At 53.5% G+C, this 18,204-nt stretch overlaps 31 non-coding genes across 31 annotated transcripts; all 31 read left to right on the plus strand.

Annotated features, from left to right (window-relative positions):
- Positions 1-219: 219 nt before the first annotated feature.
- TRNAG-GCC (transfer RNA glycine (anticodon GCC)) lies at positions 220-290 on the plus strand. Its single transcript has one exon. It is a non-coding gene; the product is annotated as a tRNA-Gly (tRNA).
- A 318-nt stretch (positions 291-608) lies between these two features.
- Positions 609-681, plus strand: TRNAA-AGC (transfer RNA alanine (anticodon AGC)). Its single transcript has one exon. It is a non-coding gene; the product is annotated as a tRNA-Ala (tRNA).
- A 670-nt stretch (positions 682-1,351) lies between these two features.
- TRNAG-GCC (transfer RNA glycine (anticodon GCC)) lies at positions 1,352-1,422 on the plus strand. Its single transcript has one exon. It is a non-coding gene; the product is annotated as a tRNA-Gly (tRNA).
- A 361-nt stretch (positions 1,423-1,783) lies between these two features.
- TRNAA-UGC (transfer RNA alanine (anticodon UGC)) lies at positions 1,784-1,856 on the plus strand. The gene has a single exon. It is a non-coding gene; the product is annotated as a tRNA-Ala (tRNA).
- A 575-nt stretch (positions 1,857-2,431) lies between these two features.
- Positions 2,432-2,502, plus strand: TRNAG-GCC (transfer RNA glycine (anticodon GCC)). Its single transcript has one exon. It is a non-coding gene; the product is annotated as a tRNA-Gly (tRNA).
- A 318-nt stretch (positions 2,503-2,820) lies between these two features.
- TRNAA-AGC (transfer RNA alanine (anticodon AGC)) lies at positions 2,821-2,893 on the plus strand. Its single transcript has one exon. It is a non-coding gene; the product is annotated as a tRNA-Ala (tRNA).
- Positions 2,894-3,563: 670 nt separating this feature from the next.
- TRNAG-GCC (transfer RNA glycine (anticodon GCC)) lies at positions 3,564-3,634 on the plus strand. Its single transcript has one exon. It is a non-coding gene; the product is annotated as a tRNA-Gly (tRNA).
- A 361-nt stretch (positions 3,635-3,995) lies between these two features.
- Positions 3,996-4,068, plus strand: TRNAA-UGC (transfer RNA alanine (anticodon UGC)). Its single transcript has one exon. It is a non-coding gene; the product is annotated as a tRNA-Ala (tRNA).
- A 575-nt stretch (positions 4,069-4,643) lies between these two features.
- On the plus strand, positions 4,644-4,714 carry TRNAG-GCC (transfer RNA glycine (anticodon GCC)). The gene has a single exon. It is a non-coding gene; the product is annotated as a tRNA-Gly (tRNA).
- A 318-nt stretch (positions 4,715-5,032) lies between these two features.
- TRNAA-AGC (transfer RNA alanine (anticodon AGC)) lies at positions 5,033-5,105 on the plus strand. The gene has a single exon. It is a non-coding gene; the product is annotated as a tRNA-Ala (tRNA).
- A 670-nt stretch (positions 5,106-5,775) lies between these two features.
- TRNAG-GCC (transfer RNA glycine (anticodon GCC)) lies at positions 5,776-5,846 on the plus strand. Its single transcript has one exon. It is a non-coding gene; the product is annotated as a tRNA-Gly (tRNA).
- Positions 5,847-6,854: 1,008 nt separating this feature from the next.
- On the plus strand, positions 6,855-6,925 carry TRNAG-GCC (transfer RNA glycine (anticodon GCC)). The gene has a single exon. It is a non-coding gene; the product is annotated as a tRNA-Gly (tRNA).
- A 318-nt stretch (positions 6,926-7,243) lies between these two features.
- Positions 7,244-7,316, plus strand: TRNAA-AGC (transfer RNA alanine (anticodon AGC)). The gene has a single exon. It is a non-coding gene; the product is annotated as a tRNA-Ala (tRNA).
- A 670-nt stretch (positions 7,317-7,986) lies between these two features.
- Positions 7,987-8,057, plus strand: TRNAG-GCC (transfer RNA glycine (anticodon GCC)). The gene has a single exon. It is a non-coding gene; the product is annotated as a tRNA-Gly (tRNA).
- A 361-nt stretch (positions 8,058-8,418) lies between these two features.
- TRNAA-UGC (transfer RNA alanine (anticodon UGC)) lies at positions 8,419-8,491 on the plus strand. The gene has a single exon. It is a non-coding gene; the product is annotated as a tRNA-Ala (tRNA).
- Positions 8,492-9,066: 575 nt separating this feature from the next.
- Positions 9,067-9,137, plus strand: TRNAG-GCC (transfer RNA glycine (anticodon GCC)). Its single transcript has one exon. It is a non-coding gene; the product is annotated as a tRNA-Gly (tRNA).
- Positions 9,138-9,455: 318 nt separating this feature from the next.
- TRNAA-AGC (transfer RNA alanine (anticodon AGC)) lies at positions 9,456-9,528 on the plus strand. Its single transcript has one exon. It is a non-coding gene; the product is annotated as a tRNA-Ala (tRNA).
- A 670-nt stretch (positions 9,529-10,198) lies between these two features.
- On the plus strand, positions 10,199-10,269 carry TRNAG-GCC (transfer RNA glycine (anticodon GCC)). The gene has a single exon. It is a non-coding gene; the product is annotated as a tRNA-Gly (tRNA).
- A 361-nt stretch (positions 10,270-10,630) lies between these two features.
- On the plus strand, positions 10,631-10,703 carry TRNAA-UGC (transfer RNA alanine (anticodon UGC)). Its single transcript has one exon. It is a non-coding gene; the product is annotated as a tRNA-Ala (tRNA).
- Positions 10,704-11,278: 575 nt separating this feature from the next.
- TRNAG-GCC (transfer RNA glycine (anticodon GCC)) lies at positions 11,279-11,349 on the plus strand. Its single transcript has one exon. It is a non-coding gene; the product is annotated as a tRNA-Gly (tRNA).
- Positions 11,350-11,667: 318 nt separating this feature from the next.
- On the plus strand, positions 11,668-11,740 carry TRNAA-AGC (transfer RNA alanine (anticodon AGC)). The gene has a single exon. It is a non-coding gene; the product is annotated as a tRNA-Ala (tRNA).
- A 670-nt stretch (positions 11,741-12,410) lies between these two features.
- Positions 12,411-12,481, plus strand: TRNAG-GCC (transfer RNA glycine (anticodon GCC)). The gene has a single exon. It is a non-coding gene; the product is annotated as a tRNA-Gly (tRNA).
- A 361-nt stretch (positions 12,482-12,842) lies between these two features.
- TRNAA-UGC (transfer RNA alanine (anticodon UGC)) lies at positions 12,843-12,915 on the plus strand. The gene has a single exon. It is a non-coding gene; the product is annotated as a tRNA-Ala (tRNA).
- Positions 12,916-13,490: 575 nt separating this feature from the next.
- Positions 13,491-13,561, plus strand: TRNAG-GCC (transfer RNA glycine (anticodon GCC)). The gene has a single exon. It is a non-coding gene; the product is annotated as a tRNA-Gly (tRNA).
- Positions 13,562-13,879: 318 nt separating this feature from the next.
- On the plus strand, positions 13,880-13,952 carry TRNAA-AGC (transfer RNA alanine (anticodon AGC)). Its single transcript has one exon. It is a non-coding gene; the product is annotated as a tRNA-Ala (tRNA).
- Positions 13,953-14,622: 670 nt separating this feature from the next.
- TRNAG-GCC (transfer RNA glycine (anticodon GCC)) lies at positions 14,623-14,693 on the plus strand. The gene has a single exon. It is a non-coding gene; the product is annotated as a tRNA-Gly (tRNA).
- A 361-nt stretch (positions 14,694-15,054) lies between these two features.
- On the plus strand, positions 15,055-15,127 carry TRNAA-UGC (transfer RNA alanine (anticodon UGC)). Its single transcript has one exon. It is a non-coding gene; the product is annotated as a tRNA-Ala (tRNA).
- A 964-nt stretch (positions 15,128-16,091) lies between these two features.
- On the plus strand, positions 16,092-16,164 carry TRNAA-AGC (transfer RNA alanine (anticodon AGC)). Its single transcript has one exon. It is a non-coding gene; the product is annotated as a tRNA-Ala (tRNA).
- Positions 16,165-16,834: 670 nt separating this feature from the next.
- Positions 16,835-16,905, plus strand: TRNAG-GCC (transfer RNA glycine (anticodon GCC)). The gene has a single exon. It is a non-coding gene; the product is annotated as a tRNA-Gly (tRNA).
- Positions 16,906-17,266: 361 nt separating this feature from the next.
- Positions 17,267-17,339, plus strand: TRNAA-UGC (transfer RNA alanine (anticodon UGC)). The gene has a single exon. It is a non-coding gene; the product is annotated as a tRNA-Ala (tRNA).
- Positions 17,340-17,914: 575 nt separating this feature from the next.
- On the plus strand, positions 17,915-17,985 carry TRNAG-GCC (transfer RNA glycine (anticodon GCC)). The gene has a single exon. It is a non-coding gene; the product is annotated as a tRNA-Gly (tRNA).
- Positions 17,986-18,204: the final 219 nt, after the last annotated feature.

Consider the following 18,204-nt stretch of genomic DNA (forward strand, 5'->3'; position numbering starts at 1 on the left):
CAAATATCGATTGGCATAGGAAAAGGCAACGTAGCAGAGGATGGTTTCGATCCATCGACCTCTGGGTTATGGGCCCAGCACGCTTCCGCTGCGCCACTCTGCTCTTGTCGCTGGCCATCCTCATGGATTTCGACAAGCGAATCCCAAGTCAAGCGTGGGCGAGAGCTGGACTCTCCTAGGCCAGCTGAGCGAGGGTGGTGGCGCCTGGCCCGGCGTGGAGCATTGGTGGTTCAGTGGTAGAATTCTCGCCTGCCACGCGGGAGGCCCGGGTTCGATTCCCGGCCAATGCAATTATGGGCTCTTGGTGTTTGTAGCTCTCTCCCCCAATTTCCAGCCCCATGGAATGCCTCAAGGCACAAGGTGTTTCTTGTCGAGAATGTATTAGGCGGTGTGAGTGCTTTTTGAAACCACCTTCTCCCAATGACATCATTGAAACCCATGGGGCCATACTTCAGAAGGGGCTCAGTTGTCCAAGGTCTTGGGGGAGTGGCTCTCCTGGTGTCTAGCGGCCAGAGCAAGTTGTGGATTTAGCAAAACTGCCTATAGTTTACACATAGCCCAGGAGAGGACAGGGATCAGCCATAGCACAAGCAACAACCTCAAGCAAAGGGGGATTAGCTCAAATGGTAGAGCGCTCGCTTAGCATGCGAGAGGTAGCGGGATCGATGCCCGCATTCTCCAAATGCAGCTTTCCTGATTTGCCAGGAGACACCTTGCTTTTGTGTTTGATGTTGAAGCTTGGAACCGAGCGCCGTGAGCAACATGGGAAGCCGGAGTCCTCCTCATAACGCGTGCCAAGGCGTTGCCACGTTTTTGTGGTGGCAACTGTGGCTTCAGCCAAAGTCACGTAGGCAGTGTTGGACAAAAGCAATCTAGTAAACAAAGCACGAGCAGGCCTCCATGGCCAAGAGACAATATTTCATTAGCGCAAAAGGTGCCAGTGCCATGCTTACGCTGAGAGCTTTGGACTCGTTGAATCACCTGAATCAGGTTCAACTTCTCTTTGTGTGCGAAAGAAAGGCCTTTGGGCCCGCACGCAAGCAAATATCGATTGGCATAGGAAAGGGCAACGTAGCAGAGGATGGTTTCGATCCATCGACCTCTGGGTTATGGGCCCAGCACGCTTCCGCTGCGCCACTCTGCTCTTGTCGCTGACCAACCTCAACAACCACATGTGGATGTAGTTTGCCAGCGATTCCCACGGGGAGTGGGTCCATGTGGCAAAGTCACAATGTAGACGACTAGGCGTTTCCATTGATTTTCGACCAGCGAATCCCAAGTCAAGCGTGGGCGAGAGCTGGACTCTCCTAGACCAGCTGAGCGAGGGTGGTGGCGCCTGGCCCGGCGTGGAGCATTGGTGGTTCAGTGGTAGAATTCTCGCCTGCCACGCGGGAGGCCCGGGTTCGATTCCCGGCCAATGCAATTATGGGCTCTTTGTGTTTGCAGCGCTCTCCCCCAATTTCCAGCCCCGTGGAGTGCATCAAGGCACAAGGTGTTTCTTGTCGAGAATGTACTAGGCGGTGTGAGTGCTTTTTGAAACCAGCCTTCTCCCAATTACATCATTGAAACCCATGGGGCCATACCTCTGAAGGGGCTCAGTTGTCAAAGGTCGTAGGAGGGAAAAAAAAGGGGGGTGCAAACCTTCTACGCTAGGAAAGCGGGTGGCTCTCCTGGTGTCTAGCGGCCAGAGCAGGTTGTGGATTTCGCAAAACTGACTATATTTTACACATAGCCCAGGAGAGGACAGGGATCAGCCATAGCGCAAGCAACACACTCGAGCAAAGGGGGATTAGCTCAAGTGGCAGAGCGCTCGCTTTGCATGCGAGAGGTAGCGGGATCGATGCCCGCATTCTCCAAACGCAGCTTTCCTGGTTTCACGGGAGGCACCTTGCTTTTGTGTTTGATGTTGAAGCTTGGAACCGAGCGCCGTGAGCAACATGGGAAGCCGGAGTGCTCCTCATAACATGTGCCAAGGCATTGCCACGTTTTTGTGGTGGCATCTGTGGCTTCAGCCAAAGTCACGTAGGCAGTATTGGACAAAAGCAATCAATTAAAGAAAGCACGACCAGGCTTCCATGGCCAAGAGACAATATTCCATTAGGGGGAAAGGTGCCAGTGCCATGCTTACGCTGAGAGCTTTGGACTCGTTGAATCACCTGAATCAGGTTCAACTTCTCTTTGTGTGCGAAAGAAAGGCCTTTGGGCCCGCAAGCAAATATCGATTGGCATAGGAAAAGGCAACGTAGCAGAGGATGGTTTCGATCCATCGACCTCTGGGTTATGGGCCCAGCACGCTTCCGCTGCGCCACTCTGCTCTTGTCGCTGACCATCCTCATGGATTTCGACAAGCGAATCCCAAGTCAAGCGTGGGCGAGAGCTGGACTCTCCTAGGCCAGCTGAGCGAGGGTGGTGGCGCCTGGCCCGGCGTGGAGCATTGGTGGTTCAGTGGTAGAATTCTCGCCTGCCACGCGGGAGGCCCGGGTTCGATTCCCGGCCAATGCAATTATGGGCTCTTGGTGTTTGTAGCTCTCTCCCCCAATTTCCAGCCCCATGGAATGCCTCAAGGCACAAGGTGTTTCTTGTCGAGAATGTATTAGGCGGTGTGAGTGCTTTTTGAAACCACCTTCTCCCAATGACATCATTGAAACCCATGGGGCCATACTTCAGAAGGGGCTCAGTTGTCCAAGGTCTTGGGGGAGTGGCTCTCCTGGTGTCTAGCGGCCAGAGCAAGTTGTGGATTTAGCAAAACTGCCTATAGTTTACACATAGCCCAGGAGAGGACAGGGATCAGCCATAGCACAAGCAACAACCTCAAGCAAAGGGGGATTAGCTCAAATGGTAGAGCGCTCGCTTAGCATGCGAGAGGTAGCGGGATCGATGCCCGCATTCTCCAAATGCAGCTTTCCTGATTTGCCAGGAGACACCTTGCTTTTGTGTTTGATGTTGAAGCTTGGAACCGAGCGCCGTGAGCAACATGGGAAGCCGGAGTCCTCCTCATAACGCGTGCCAAGGCGTTGCCACGTTTTTGTGGTGGCAACTGTGGCTTCAGCCAAAGTCACGTAGGCAGTGTTGGACAAAAGCAATCTAGTAAACAAAGCACGAGCAGGCCTCCATGGCCAAGAGACAATATTTCATTAGCGCAAAAGGTGCCAGTGCCATGCTTACGCTGAGAGCTTTGGACTCGTTGAATCACCTGAATCAGGTTCAACTTCTCTTTGTGTGCGAAAGAAAGGCCTTTGGGCCCGCACGCAAGCAAATATCGATTGGCATAGAAAAAGGCAACGTAGCAGAGGATGGTTTCGATCCATCGACCTCTGGGTTATGGGCCCAGCACGCTTCCGCTGCGCCACTCTGCTCTTGTCGCTGACCAACCTCAACAACCACATGTGGATGTAGTTTGCCAGCGATTCCCACGGGGAGTGGGTCCATGTGGCAAAGTCACAATGTAGACGACTAGGCGTTTCCATTGATTTTCGACCAGCGAATCCCAAGTCAAGCGTGGGCGAGAGCTGGACTCTCCTAGACCAGCTGAGCGAGGGTGGTGGCAAGTGGCCCGGCGTGGAGCATTGGTGGTTCAGTGGTAGAATTCTCGCCTGCCACGCGGGAGGCCCGGGTTCGATTCCCGGCCAATGCAATTATGGGCTCTTTGTGTTTGCAGCGCTCTCCCCCAATTTCCAGCCCCGTGGAGTGCATCAAGGCACAAGGTGTTTCTTGTCGAGAATGTACTAGGCGGTGTGAGTGCTTTTTGAAACCAGCCTTCTCCCAATTACATCATTGAAACCCATGGGGCCATACCTCTGAAGGGGCTCAGTTGTCAAAGGTCGTAGGAGGGAAAAAAAAGGGGGGTGCAAACCTTCTACGCTAGGAAAGCGGGTGGCTCTCCTGGTGTCTAGCGGCCAGAGCAGGTTGTGGATTTCGCAAAACTGACTATATTTTACACATAGCCCAGGAGAGGACAGGGATCAGCCATAGCGCAAGCAACACACTCGAGCAAAGGGGGATTAGCTCAAGTGGCAGAGCGCTCGCTTTGCATGCGAGAGGTAGCGGGATCGATGCCCGCATTCTCCAAACGCAGCTTTCCTGGTTTCACGGGAGGCACCTTGCTTTTGTGTTTGATGTTGAAGCTTGGAACCGAGCGCCGTGAGCAACATGGGAAGCCGGAGTGCTCCTCATAACATGTGCCAAGGCATTGCCACGTTTTTGTGGTGGCATCTGTGGCTTCAGCCAAAGTCACGTAGGCAGTATTGGACAAAAGCAATCAATTAAAGAAAGCACGACCAGGCTTCCATGGCCAAGAGACAATATTCCATTAGGGGGAAAGGTGCCAGTGCCATGCTTACGCTGAGAGCTTTGGACTCGTTGAATCACCTGAATCAGGTTCAACTTCTCTTTGTGTGCGAAAGAAAGGCCTTTGGGCCCGCAAGCAAATATCGATTGGCATAGGAAAAGGCAACGTAGCAGAGGATGGTTTCGATCCATCGACCTCTGGGTTATGGGCCCAGCACGCTTCCGCTGCGCCACTCTGCTCTTGTCGCTGGCCATCCTCATGGATTTCGACAAGCGAATCCCAAGTCAAGCGTGGGCGAGAGCTGGACTCTCCTAGGCCAGCTGAGCGAGGGTGGTGGCGCCTGGCCCGGCGTGGAGCATTGGTGGTTCAGTGGTAGAATTCTCGCCTGCCACGCGGGAGGCCCGGGTTCGATTCCCGGCCAATGCAATTATGGGCTCTTGGTGTTTGTAGCTCTCTCCCCCAATTTCCAGCCCCATGGAATGCCTCAAGGCACAAGGTGTTTCTTGTCGAGAATGTATTAGGCGGTGTGAGTGCTTTTTGAAACCACCTTCTCCCAATGACATCATTGAAACCCATGGGGCCATACTTCAGAAGGGGCTCAGTTGTCCAAGGTCTTGGGGGAGTGGCTCTCCTGGTGTCTAGCGGCCAGAGCAAGTTGTGGATTTAGCAAAACTGCCTATAGTTTACACATAGCCCAGGAGAGGACAGGGATCAGCCATAGCACAAGCAACAACCTCAAGCAAAGGGGGATTAGCTCAAATGGTAGAGCGCTCGCTTAGCATGCGAGAGGTAGCGGGATCGATGCCCGCATTCTCCAAATGCAGCTTTCCTGATTTGCCAGGAGACACCTTGCTTTTGTGTTTGATGTTGAAGCTTGGAACCGAGCGCCGTGAGCAACATGGGAAGCCGGAGTCCTCCTCATAACGCGTGCCAAGGCGTTGCCACGTTTTTGTGGTGGCAACTGTGGCTTCAGCCAAAGTCACGTAGGCAGTGTTGGACAAAAGCAATCTAGTAAACAAAGCACGAGCAGGCCTCCATGGCCAAGAGACAATATTTCATTAGCGCAAAAGGTGCCAGTGCCATGCTTACGCTGAGAGCTTTGGACTCGTTGAATCACCTGAATCAGGTTCAACTTCTCTTTGTGTGCGAAAGAAAGGCCTTTGGGCCCGCACGCAAGCAAATATCGATTGGCATAGGAAAGGGCAACGTAGCAGAGGATGGTTTCGATCCATCGACCTCTGGGTTATGGGCCCAGCACGCTTCCGCTGCGCCACTCTGCTCTTGTCGCTGACCAACCTCAACAACCACATGTGGATGTAGTTTGCCAGCGATTCCCACGGGGAGTGGGTCCATGTGGCAAAGTCACAATGTAGACGACTAGGCGTTTCCATTGATTTTCGACCAGCGAATCCCAAGTCAAGCGTGGGCGAGAGCTGGACTCTCCTAGACCAGCTGAGCGAGGGTGGTGGCGCCTGGCCCGGCGTGGAGCATTGGTGGTTCAGTGGTAGAATTCTCGCCTGCCACGCGGGAGGCCCGGGTTCGATTCCCGGCCAATGCAATTATGGGCTCTTTGTGTTTGCAGCGCTCTCCCCCAATTTCCAGCCCCGTGGAGTGCATCAAGGCACAAGGTGTTTCTTGTCGAGAATGTACTAGGCGGTGTGAGTGCTTTTTGAAACCAGCCTTCTCCCAATTACATCATTGAAACCCATGGGGCCATACCTCTGAAGGGGCTCAGTTGTCAAAGGTCGTAGGAGGGAAAAAAAAGGGGGGTGCAAACCTTCTACGCTAGGAAAGCGGGTGGCTCTCCTGGTGTCTAGCGGCCAGAGCAGGTTGTGGATTTCGCAAAACTGACTATATTTTACACATAGCCCAGGAGAGGACAGGGATCAGCCATAGCGCAAGCAACACACTCGAGCAAAGGGGATTAGCTCAAGTGGCAGAGCGCTCGCTTTGCATGCGAGAGGTAGCGGGATCGATGCCCGCATTCTCCAAACGCAGCTTTCCTGGTTTCACGGGAGGCACCTTGCTTTTGTGTTTGATGTTGAAGCTTGGAACCGAGCGCCGTGAGCAACATGGGAAGCCGGAGTGCTCCTCATAACATGTGCCAAGGCATTGCCACGTTTTTGTGGTGGCATCTGTGGCTTCAGCCAAAGTCACGTAGGCAGTATTGGACAAAAGCAATCAATTAAAGAAAGCACGACCAGGCTTCCATGGCCAAGAGACAATATTCCATTAGGGGGAAAGGTGCCAGTGCCATGCTTACGCTGAGAGCTTTGGACTCGTTGAATCACCTGAATCAGGTTCAACTTCTCTTTGTGTGCGAAAGAAAGGCCTTTGGGCCCGCAAGCAAATATCGATTGGCATAGGAAAAGGCAACGTAGCAGAGGATGGTTTCGATCCATCGACCTCTGGGTTATGGGCCCAGCACGCTTCCGCTGCGCCACTCTGCTCTTGTCGCTGACCATCCTCATGGATTTCGACAAGCGAATCCCAAGTCAAGCGTGGGCGAGAGCTGGACTCTCCTAGGCCAGCTGAGCGAGGGTGGTGGCGCCTGGCCCGGCGTGGAGCATTGGTGGTTCAGTGGTAGAATTCTCGCCTGCCACGCGGGAGGCCCGGGTTCGATTCCCGGCCAATGCAATTATGGGCTCTTGGTGTTTGTAGCTCTCTCCCCCAATTTCCAGCCCCATGGAATGCCTCAAGGCACAAGGTGTTTCTTGTCGAGAATGTATTAGGCGGTGTGAGTGCTTTTTGAAACCACCTTCTCCCAATGACATCATTGAAACCCATGGGGCCATACTTCAGAAGGGGCTCAGTTGTCCAAGGTCTTGGGGGAGTGGCTCTCCTGGTGTCTAGCGGCCAGAGCAAGTTGTGGATTTAGCAAAACTGCCTATAGTTTACACATAGCCCAGGAGAGGACAGGGATCAGCCATAGCACAAGCAACAACCTCAAGCAAAGGGGGATTAGCTCAAATGGTAGAGCGCTCGCTTAGCATGCGAGAGGTAGCGGGATCGATGCCCGCATTCTCCAAATGCAGCTTTCCTGATTTGCCAGGAGACACCTTGCTTTTGTGTTTGATGTTGAAGCTTGGAACCGAGCGCCGTGAGCAACATGGGAAGCCGGAGTCCTCCTCATAACGCGTGCCAAGGCGTTGCCACGTTTTTGTGGTGGCAACTGTGGCTTCAGCCAAAGTCACGTAGGCAGTGTTGGACAAAAGCAATCTAGTAAACAAAGCACGAGCAGGCCTCCATGGCCAAGAGACAATATTTCATTAGCGCAAAAGGTGCCAGTGCCATGCTTACGCTGAGAGCTTTGGACTCGTTGAATCACCTGAATCAGGTTCAACTTCTCTTTGTGTGCGAAAGAAAGGCCTTTGGGCCCGCACGCAAGCAAATATCGATTGGCATAGAAAAAGGCAACGTAGCAGAGGATGGTTTCGATCCATCGACCTCTGGGTTATGGGCCCAGCACGCTTCCGCTGCGCCACTCTGCTCTTGTCGCTGACCAACCTCAACAACCACATGTGGATGTAGTTTGCCAGCGATTCCCACGGGGAGTGGGTCCATGTGGCAAAGTCACAATGTAGACGACTAGGCGTTTCCATTGATTTTCGACCAGCGAATCCCAAGTCAAGCGTGGGCGAGAGCTGGACTCTCCTAGACCAGCTGAGCGAGGGTGGTGGCAAGTGGCCCGGCGTGGAGCATTGGTGGTTCAGTGGTAGAATTCTCGCCTGCCACGCGGGAGGCCCGGGTTCGATTCCCGGCCAATGCAATTATGGGCTCTTTGTGTTTGCAGCGCTCTCCCCCAATTTCCAGCCCCGTGGAGTGCATCAAGGCACAAGGTGTTTCTTGTCGAGAATGTACTAGGCGGTGTGAGTGCTTTTTGAAACCAGCCTTCTCCCAATTACATCATTGAAACCCATGGGGCCATACCTCTGAAGGGGCTCAGTTGTCAAAGGTCGTAGGAGGGAAAAAAAAGGGGGGTGCAAACCTTCTACGCTAGGAAAGCGGGTGGCTCTCCTGGTGTCTAGCGGCCAGAGCAGGTTGTGGATTTCGCAAAACTGACTATATTTTACACATAGCCCAGGAGAGGACAGGGATCAGCCATAGCGCAAGCAACACACTCGAGCAAAGGGGGATTAGCTCAAGTGGCAGAGCGCTCGCTTTGCATGCGAGAGGTAGCGGGATCGATGCCCGCATTCTCCAAACGCAGCTTTCCTGGTTTCACGGGAGGCACCTTGCTTTTGTGTTTGATGTTGAAGCTTGGAACCGAGCGCCGTGAGCAACATGGGAAGCCGGAGTGCTCCTCATAACATGTGCCAAGGCATTGCCACGTTTTTGTGGTGGCATCTGTGGCTTCAGCCAAAGTCACGTAGGCAGTATTGGACAAAAGCAATCAATTAAAGAAAGCACGACCAGGCTTCCATGGCCAAGAGACAATATTCCATTAGGGGGAAAGGTGCCAGTGCCATGCTTACGCTGAGAGCTTTGGACTCGTTGAATCACCTGAATCAGGTTCAACTTCTCTTTGTGTGCGAAAGAAAGGCCTTTGGGCCCGCAAGCAAATATCGATTGGCATAGGAAAAGGCAACGTAGCAGAGGATGGTTTCGATCCATCGACCTCTGGGTTATGGGCCCAGCACGCTTCCGCTGCGCCACTCTGCTCTTGTCGCTGGCCATCCTCATGGATTTCGACAAGCGAATCCCAAGTCAAGCGTGGGCGAGAGCTGGACTCTCCTAGGCCAGCTGAGCGAGGGTGGTGGCGCCTGGCCCGGCGTGGAGCATTGGTGGTTCAGTGGTAGAATTCTCGCCTGCCACGCGGGAGGCCCGGGTTCGATTCCCGGCCAATGCAATTATGGGCTCTTGGTGTTTGTAGCTCTCTCCCCCAATTTCCAGCCCCATGGAATGCCTCAAGGCACAAGGTGTTTCTTGTCGAGAATGTATTAGGCGGTGTGAGTGCTTTTTGAAACCACCTTCTCCCAATGACATCATTGAAACCCATGGGGCCATACTTCAGAAGGGGCTCAGTTGTCCAAGGTCTTGGGGGAGTGGCTCTCCTGGTGTCTAGCGGCCAGAGCAAGTTGTGGATTTAGCAAAACTGCCTATAGTTTACACATAGCCCAGGAGAGGACAGGGATCAGCCATAGCACAAGCAACAACCTCAAGCAAAGGGGGATTAGCTCAAATGGTAGAGCGCTCGCTTAGCATGCGAGAGGTAGCGGGATCGATGCCCGCATTCTCCAAATGCAGCTTTCCTGATTTGCCAGGAGACACCTTGCTTTTGTGTTTGATGTTGAAGCTTGGAACCGAGCGCCGTGAGCAACATGGGAAGCCGGAGTCCTCCTCATAACGCGTGCCAAGGCGTTGCCACGTTTTTGTGGTGGCAACTGTGGCTTCAGCCAAAGTCACGTAGGCAGTGTTGGACAAAAGCAATCTAGTAAACAAAGCACGAGCAGGCCTCCATGGCCAAGAGACAATATTTCATTAGTGCAAAAGGTGCCAGTGCCATGCTTACGCTGAGAGCTTTGGACTCGTTGAATCACCTGAATCAGGTTCAACTTCTCTTTGTGTGCGAAAGAAAGGCCTTTGGGCCCGCACGCAAGCAAATATCGATTGGCATAGGAAAGGGCAACGTAGCAGAGGATGGTTTCGATCCATCGACCTCTGGGTTATGGGCCCAGCACGCTTCCGCTGCGCCACTCTGCTCTTGTCGCTGACCAACCTCAACAACCACATGTGGATGTAGTTTGCCAGCGATTCCCACGGGGAGTGGGTCCATGTGGCAAAGTCACAATGTAGACGACTAGGCGTTTCCATTGATTTTCGACCAGCGAATCCCAAGTCAAGCGTGGGCGAGAGCTGGACTCTCCTAGACCAGCTGAGCGAGGGTGGTGGCAAGTGGCCCGGCGTGGAGCATTGGTGGTTCAGTGGTAGAATTCTCGCCTGCCACGCGGGAGGCCCGGGTTCGATTCCCGGCCAATGCAATTATGGGCTCTTTGTGTTTGCAGCGCTCTCCCCCAATTTCCAGCCCCGTGGAGTGCATCAAGGCACAAGGTGTTTCTTGTCGAGAATGTACTAGGCGGTGTGAGTGCTTTTTGAAACCAGCCTTCTCCCAATTACATCATTGAAACCCATGGGGCCATACCTCTGAAGGGGCTCAGTTGTCAAAGGTCGTAGGAGGGAAAAAAAAGGGGGGTGCAAACCTTCTACGCTAGGAAAGCGGGTGGCTCTCCTGGTGTCTAGCGGCCAGAGCAGGTTGTGGATTTCGCAAAACTGACTATATTTTACACATAGCCCAGGAGAGGACAGGGATCAGCCATAGCGCAAGCAACACACTCGAGCAAAGGGGGATTAGCTCAAGTGGCAGAGCGCTCGCTTTGCATGCGAGAGGTAGCGGGATCGATGCCCGCATTCTCCAAACGCAGCTTTCCTGGTTTCACGGGAGGCACCTTGCTTTTGTGTTTGATGTTGAAGCTTGGAACCGAGCGCCGTGAGCAACATGGGAAGCCGGAGTGCTCCTCATAACATGTGCCAAGGCATTGCCACGTTTTTGTGGTGGCATCTGTGGCTTCAGCCAAAGTCACGTAGGCAGTATTGGACAAAAGCAATCAATTAAAGAAAGCACGACCAGGCTTCCATGGCCAAGAGACAATATTCCATTAGGGGGAAAGGTGCCAGTGCCATGCTTACGCTGAGAGCTTTGGACTCGTTGAATCACCTGAATCAGGTTCAACTTCTCTTTGTGTGCGAAAGAAAGGCCTTTGGGCCCGCAAGCAAATATCGATTGGCATAGGAAAAGGCAACGTAGCAGAGGATGGTTTCGATCCATCGACCTCTGGGTTATGGGCCCAGCACGCTTCCGCTGCGCCACTCTGCTCTTGTCGCTGGCCATCCTCATGGATTTCGACAAGCGAATCCCAAGTCAAGCGTGGGCGAGAGCTGGACTCTCCTAGGCCAGCTGAGCGAGGGTGGTGGCGCCTGGCCCGGCGTGGAGCATTGGTGGTTCAGTGGTAGAATTCTCGCCTGCCACGCGGGAGGCCCGGGTTCGATTCCCGGCCAATGCAATTATGGGCTCTTGGTGTTTGTAGCTCTCTCCCCCAATTTCCAGCCCCATGGAATGCCTCAAGGCACAAGGTGTTTCTTGTCGAGAATGTATTAGGCGGTGTGAGTGCTTTTTGAAACCACCTTCTCCCAATGACATCATTGAAACCCATGGGGCCATACTTCAGAAGGGGCTCAGTTGTCCAAGGTCTTGGGGGAGTGGCTCTCCTGGTGTCTAGCGGCCAGAGCAAGTTGTGGATTTAGCAAAACTGCCTATAGTTTACACATAGCCCAGGAGAGGACAGGGATCAGCCATAGCACAAGCAACAACCTCAAGCAAAGGGGGATTAGCTCAAATGGTAGAGCGCTCGCTTAGCATGCGAGAGGTAGCGGGATCGATGCCCGCATTCTCCAAATGCAGCTTTCCTGATTTGCCAGGAGACACCTTGCTTTTGTGTTTGATGTTGAAGCTTGGAACCGAGCGCCGTGAGCAACATGGGAAGCCGGAGTCCTCCTCATAACGCGTGCCAAGGCGTTGCCACGTTTTTGTGGTGGCAACTGTGGCTTCAGCCAAAGTCACGTAGGCAGTGTTGGACAAAAGCAATCTAGTAAACAAAGCACGAGCAGGCCTCCATGGCCAAGAGACAATATTTCATTAGCGCAAAAGGTGCCAGTGCCATGCTTACGCTGAGAGCTTTGGACTCGTTGAATCACCTGAATCAGGTTCAACTTCTCTTTGTGTGCGAAAGAAAGGCCTTTGGGCCCGCACGCAAGCAAATATCGATTGGCATAGGAAAGGGCAACGTAGCAGAGGATGGTTTCGATCCATCGACCTCTGGGTTATGGGCCCAGCACGCTTCCGCTGCGCCACTCTGCTCTTGTCGCTGACCAACCTCAACAACCACATGTGGATGTAGTTTGCCAGCGATTCCCACGGGGAGTGGGTCCATGTGGCAAAGTCACAATGTAGACGACTAGGCGTTTCCATTGATTTTCGACCAGCGAATCCCAAGTCAAGCGTGGGCGAGAGCTGGACTCTCCTAGACCAGCTGAGCGAGGGTGGTGGCAAGTGGCCCGGCGTGGAGCATTGGTGGTTCAGTGGTAGAATTCTCGCCTGCCACGCGGGAGGCCCGGGTTCGATTCCCGGCCAATGCAATTATGGGCTCTTTGTGTTTGCAGCGCTCTCCCCCAATTTCCAGCCCCGTGGAGTGCATCAAGGCACAAGGTGTTTCTTGTCGAGAATGTACTAGGCGGTGTGAGTGCTTTTTGAAACCAGCCTTCTCCCAATTACATCATTGAAACCCATGGGGCCATACCTCTGAAGGGGCTCAGTTGTCAAAGGTCGTAGGAGGGAAAAAAAAGGGGGGTGCAAACCTTCTACGCTAGGAAAGCGGGTGGCTCTCCTGGTGTCTAGCGGCCAGAGCAGGTTGTGGATTTCGCAAAACTGACTATATTTTACACATAGCCCAGGAGAGGACAGGGATCAGCCATAGCGCAAGCAACACACTCGAGCAAAGGGGGATTAGCTCAAGTGGCAGAGCGCTCGCTTTGCATGCGAGAGGTAGCGGGATCGATGCCCGCATTCTCCAAACGCAGCTTTCCTGGTTTCACGGGAGGCACCTTGCTTTTGTGTTTGATGTTGAAGCTTGGAACCGAGCGCCGTGAGCAACATGGGAAGCCGGAGTGCTCCTCATAACATGTGCCAAGGCATTGCCACGTTTTTGTGGTGGCATCTGTGGCTTCAGCCAAAGTCACGTAGGCAGTATTGGACAAAAGCAATCAATTAAAGAAAGCACGACCAGGCTTCCATGGCCAAGAGACAATATTCCATTAGGGGGAAAGGTGCCAGTGCCATGCTTACGCTGAGAGCTTTGGACTCGTTGAATCACCTGAATCAGGTTCAACTTCTCTTTGTGTGCGAAAGAAAGGCCTTTGGGCCCGCAAGCAAATATCGATTGGCATAGGAAAAGGCAACGTAGCAGAGGATGGTTTCGATCCATCGACCTCTGGGTTATGGGCCCAGCACGCTTCCGCTGCGCCACTCTGCTCTTGTCGCTGACCATCCTCATGGATTTCGACAAGCGAATCCCAAGTCAAGCGTGGGCGAGAGCTGGACTCTCCTAGGCCAGCTGAGCGAGGGTGGTGGCGCCTGGCCCGGCGTGGAGCATTGGTGGTTCAGTGGTAGAATTCTCGCCTGCCACGCGGGAGGCCCGGGTTCGATTCCCGGCCAATGCAATTATGGGCTCTTGGTGTTTGTAGCTCTCTCCCCCAATTTCCAGCCCCATGGAATGCCTCAAGGCACAAGGTGTTTCTTGTCGAGAATGTATTAGGCGGTGTGAGTGCTTTTTGAAACCACCTTCTCCCAATGACATCATTGAAACCCATGGGGCCATACTTCAGAAGGGGCTCAGTTGTCCAAGGTCTTGGGGGAGTGGCTCTCCTGGTGTCTAGCGGCCAGAGCAAGTTGTGGATTTAGCAAAACTGCCTATAGTTTACACATAGCCCAGGAGAGGACAGGGATCAGCCATAGCACAAGCAACAACCTCAAGCAAAGGGGGATTAGCTCAAATGGTAGAGCGCTCGCTTAGCATGCGAGAGGTAGCGGGATCGATGCCCGCATTCTCCAAATGCAGCTTTCCTGATTTGCCAGGAGACACCTTGCTTTTGTGTTTGATGTTGAAGCTTGGAACCGAGCGCCGTGAGCAACATGGGAAGCCGGAGTCCTCCTCATAACGCGTGCCAAGGCGTTGCCACGTTTTTGTGGTGGCAACTGTGGCTTCAGCCAAAGTCACGTAGGCAGTGTTGGACAAAAGCAATCTAGTAAACAAAGCACGAGCAGGCCTCCATGGCCAAGAGACAATATTTCATTAGCGCAAAAGGTGCCAGTGCCATGCTTACGCTGAGAGCTTTGGACTCGTTGAATCACCTGAATCAGGTTCAACTTCTCTTTGTGTGCGAAAGAAAGGCCTTTGGGCCCGCACGCAAGCAAATATCGATTGGCATAGAAAAAGGCAACGTAGCAGAGGATGGTTTCGATCCATCGACCTCTGGGTTATGGGCCCAGCACGCTTCCGCTGCGCCACTCTGCTCTTGTCGCTGACCAACCTCAACAACCACATGTGGATGTAGTTTGCCAGCGATTCCCACGGGGAGTGGGTCCATGTGGCAAAGTCACAATGTAGACGACTAGGCGTTTCCATTGATTTTCGACCAGCGAATCCCAAGTCAAGCGTGGGCGAGAGCTGGACTCTCCTAGACCAGCTGAGCGAGGGTGGTGGCAAGTGGCCCGGCGTGGAGCATTGGTGGTTCAGTGGTAGAATTCTCGCCTGCCACGCGGGAGGCCCGGGTTCGATTCCCGGCCAATGCAATTATGGGCTCTTTGTGTTTGCAGCGCTCTCCCCCAATTTCCAGCCCCGTGGAGTGCATCAAGGCACAAGGTGTTTCTTGTCGAGAATGTACTAGGCGGTGTGAGTGCTTTTTGAAACCAGCCTTCTCCCAATTACATCATTGAAACCCATGGGGCCATACCTCTGAAGGGGCTCAGTTGTCAAAGGTCGTAGGAGGGAAAAAAAAGGGGGGTGCAAACCTTCTACGCTAGGAAAGCGGGTGGCTCTCCTGGTGTCTAGCGGCCAGAGCAGGTTGTGGATTTCGCAAAACTGACTATATTTTACACATAGCCCAGGAGAGGACAGGGATCAGCCATAGCGCAAGCAACACACTCGAGCAAAGGGGGATTAGCTCAAGTGGCAGAGCGCTCGCTTTGCATGCGAGAGGTAGCGGGATCGATGCCCGCATTCTCCAAACGCAGCTTTCCTGGTTTCACGGGAGGCACCTTGCTTTTGTGTTTGATGTTGAAGCTTGGAACCGAGCGCCGTGAGCAACATGGGAAGCCGGAGTGCTCCTCATAACATGTGCCAAGGCATTGCCACGTTTTTGTGGTGGCATCTGTGGCTTCAGCCAAAGTCACGTAGGCAGTATTGGACAAAAGCAATCAATTAAAGAAAGCACGACCAGGCTTCCATGGCCAAGAGACAATATTCCATTAGGGGGAAAGGTGCCAGTGCCATGCTTACGCTGAGAGCTTTGGACTCGTTGAATCACCTGAATCAGGTTCAACTTCTCTTTGTGTGCGAAAGAAAGGCCTTTGGGCCCGCAAGCAAATATCGATTGGCATAGGAAAAGGCAACGTAGCAGAGGATGGTTTCGATCCATCGACCTCTGGGTTATGGGCCCAGCACGCTTCCGCTGCGCCACTCTGCTCTTGTCGCTGGCCATCCTCATGGATTTCGACAAGCGAATCCCAAGTCAAGCGTGGGCGAGAGCTGGACTCTCCTAGGCCAGCTGAGCGAGGGTGGTGGCGCCTGGCCCGGCGTGGAGCATTGGTGGTTCAGTGGTAGAATTCTCGCCTGCCACGCGGGAGGCCTGGGTTCGATTCCCGGCCAATGCAATTATGGGCTCTTGGTGTTTGTAGCTCTCTCCCCCAATTTCCAGCCCCATGGAATGCCTCAAGGCACAAGGTGTTTCTTGTCGAGAATGTATTAGGCGGTGTGAGTGCTTTTTGAAACCACCTTCTCCCAATGACATCATTGAAACCCATGGGGCCATACTTCAGAAGGGGCTCAGTTGTCCAAGGTCTTGGGGGAGTGGCTCTCCTGGTGTCTAGCGGCCAGAGCAAGTTGTGGATTTAGCAAAACTGCCTATAGTTTACACATAGCCCAGGAGAGGACAGGGATCAGCCATAGCACAAGCAACAACCTCAAGCAAAGGGGGATTAGCTCAAATGGTAGAGCGCTCGCTTAGCATGCGAGAGGTAGCGGGATCGATGCCCGCATTCTCCAAATGCAGCTTTCCTGATTTGCCAGGAGACACCTTGCTTTTGTGTTTGATGTTGAAGCTTGGAACCGAGCGCCGTGAGCAACATGGGAAGCCGGAGTCCTCCTCATAACGCGTGCCAAGGCGTTGCCACGTTTTTGTGGTGGCAACTGTGGCTTCAGCCAAAGTCACGTAGGCAGTGTTGGACAAAAGCAATCTAGTAAACAAAGCACGAGCAGGCCTCCATGGCCAAGAGACAATATTTCATTAGTGCAAAAGGTGCCAGTGCCATGCTTACGCTGAGAGCTTTGGACTCGTTGAATCACCTGAATCAGGTTCAACTTCTCTTTGTGTGCGAAAGAAAGGCCTTTGGGCCCGCACGCAAGCAAATATCGATTGGCATAGGAAAGGGCAACGTAGCAGAGGATGGTTTCGATCCATCGACCTCTGGGTTATGGGCCCAGCACGCTTCCGCTGCGCCACTCTGCTCTTGTCGCTGACCAACCTCAACAACCACATGTGGATGTAGTTTGCCAGCGATTCCCACGGGGAGTGGGTCCATGTGGCAAAGTCACAATGTAGACGACTAGGCGTTTCCATTGATTTTCGACCAGCGAATCCCAAGTCAAGCGTGGGCGAGAGCTGGACTCTCCTAGACCAGCTGAGCGAGGGTGGTGGCGCGTGGCCCGGCGTGGAGCATTGGTGGTTCAGTGGTAGAATTCTCGCCTGCCACGCGGGAGGCCCGGGTTCGATTCCCGGCCAATGCAATTATGGGCTCTTTGTGTTTGCAGCGCTCTCCCCCAATTTCCAGCCCCGTGGAGTGCATCAAGGCACAAGGTGTTTCTTGTCGAGAATGTACTAGGCGGTGTGAGTGCTTTTTGAAACCAGCCTTCTCCCAATTACATCATTGAAACCCATGGGGCCATACCTCTGAAGGGGCTCAGTTGTCAAAGGTCGTAGGAGGGAAAAAAAAGGGGGGTGCAAACCTTCTACGCTAGGAAAGCGGGTGGCTCTCCTGGTGTCTAGCGGCCAGAGCAGGTTGTGGATTTCGCAAAACTGACTATATTTTACACATAGCCCAGGAGAGGACAGGGATCAGCCATAGCGCAAGCAACACACTCGAGCAAAGGGGGATTAGCTCAAGTGGCAGAGCGCTCGCTTTGCATGCGAGAGGTAGCGGGATCGATGCCCGCATTCTCCAAACGCAGCTTTCCTGGTTTCACGGGAGGCACCTTGCTTTTGTGTTTGATGTTGAAGCTTGGAACCGAGCGCCGTGAGCAACATGGGAAGCCGGAGTGCTCCTCATAACATGTGCCAAGGCATTGCCACGTTTTTGTGGTGGCATCTGTGGCTTCAGCCAAAGTCACGTAGGCAGTATTGGACAAAAGCAATCAATTAAAGAAAGCACGACCAGGCTTCCATGGCCAAGAGACAATATTCCATTAGGGGGAAAGGTGCCAGTGCCATGCTTACGCTGAGAGCTTTGGACTCGTTGAATCACCTGAATCAGGTTCAACTTCTCTTTGTGTGCGAAAGAAAGGCCTTTGGGCCCGCAAGCAAATATCGATTGGCATAGGAAAAGGCAACGTAGCAGAGGATGGTTTCGATCCATCGACCTCTGGGTTATGGGCCCAGCACGCTTCCGCTGCGCCACTCTGCTCTTGTCGCTGGCCATCCTCATGGATTTCGACAAGCGAATCCCAAGTCAAGCGTGGGCGAGAGCTGGACTCTCCTAGGCCAGCTGAGCGAGGGTGGTGGCGCCTGGCCCGGCGTGGAGCATTGGTGGTTCAGTGGTAGAATTCTCGCCTGCCACGCGGGAGGCCCGGGTTCGATTCCCGGCCAATGCAATTATGGGCTCTTGGTGTTTGTAGCTCTCTCCCCCAATTTCCAGCCCCATGGAATGCCTCAAGGCACAAGGTGTTTCTTGTCGAGAATGTATTAGGCGGTGTGAGTGCTTTTTGAAACCACCTTCTCCCAATGACATCATTGAAACCCATGGGGCCATACTTCAGAAGGGGCTCAGTTGTCCAAGGTCTTGGGGGAGTGGCTCTCCTGGTGTCTAGCGG

The sequence above is a fragment of the Lithobates pipiens genome, unplaced genomic scaffold (assembly GCF_037356315.1).
Source record: "Lithobates pipiens isolate NorthernLeopardFrog02 unplaced genomic scaffold, aLitPip1_a1.2 Scaffold_18, whole genome shotgun sequence".
Lineage (NCBI taxonomy): Eukaryota > Metazoa > Chordata > Amphibia > Anura > Ranidae > Lithobates > Lithobates pipiens.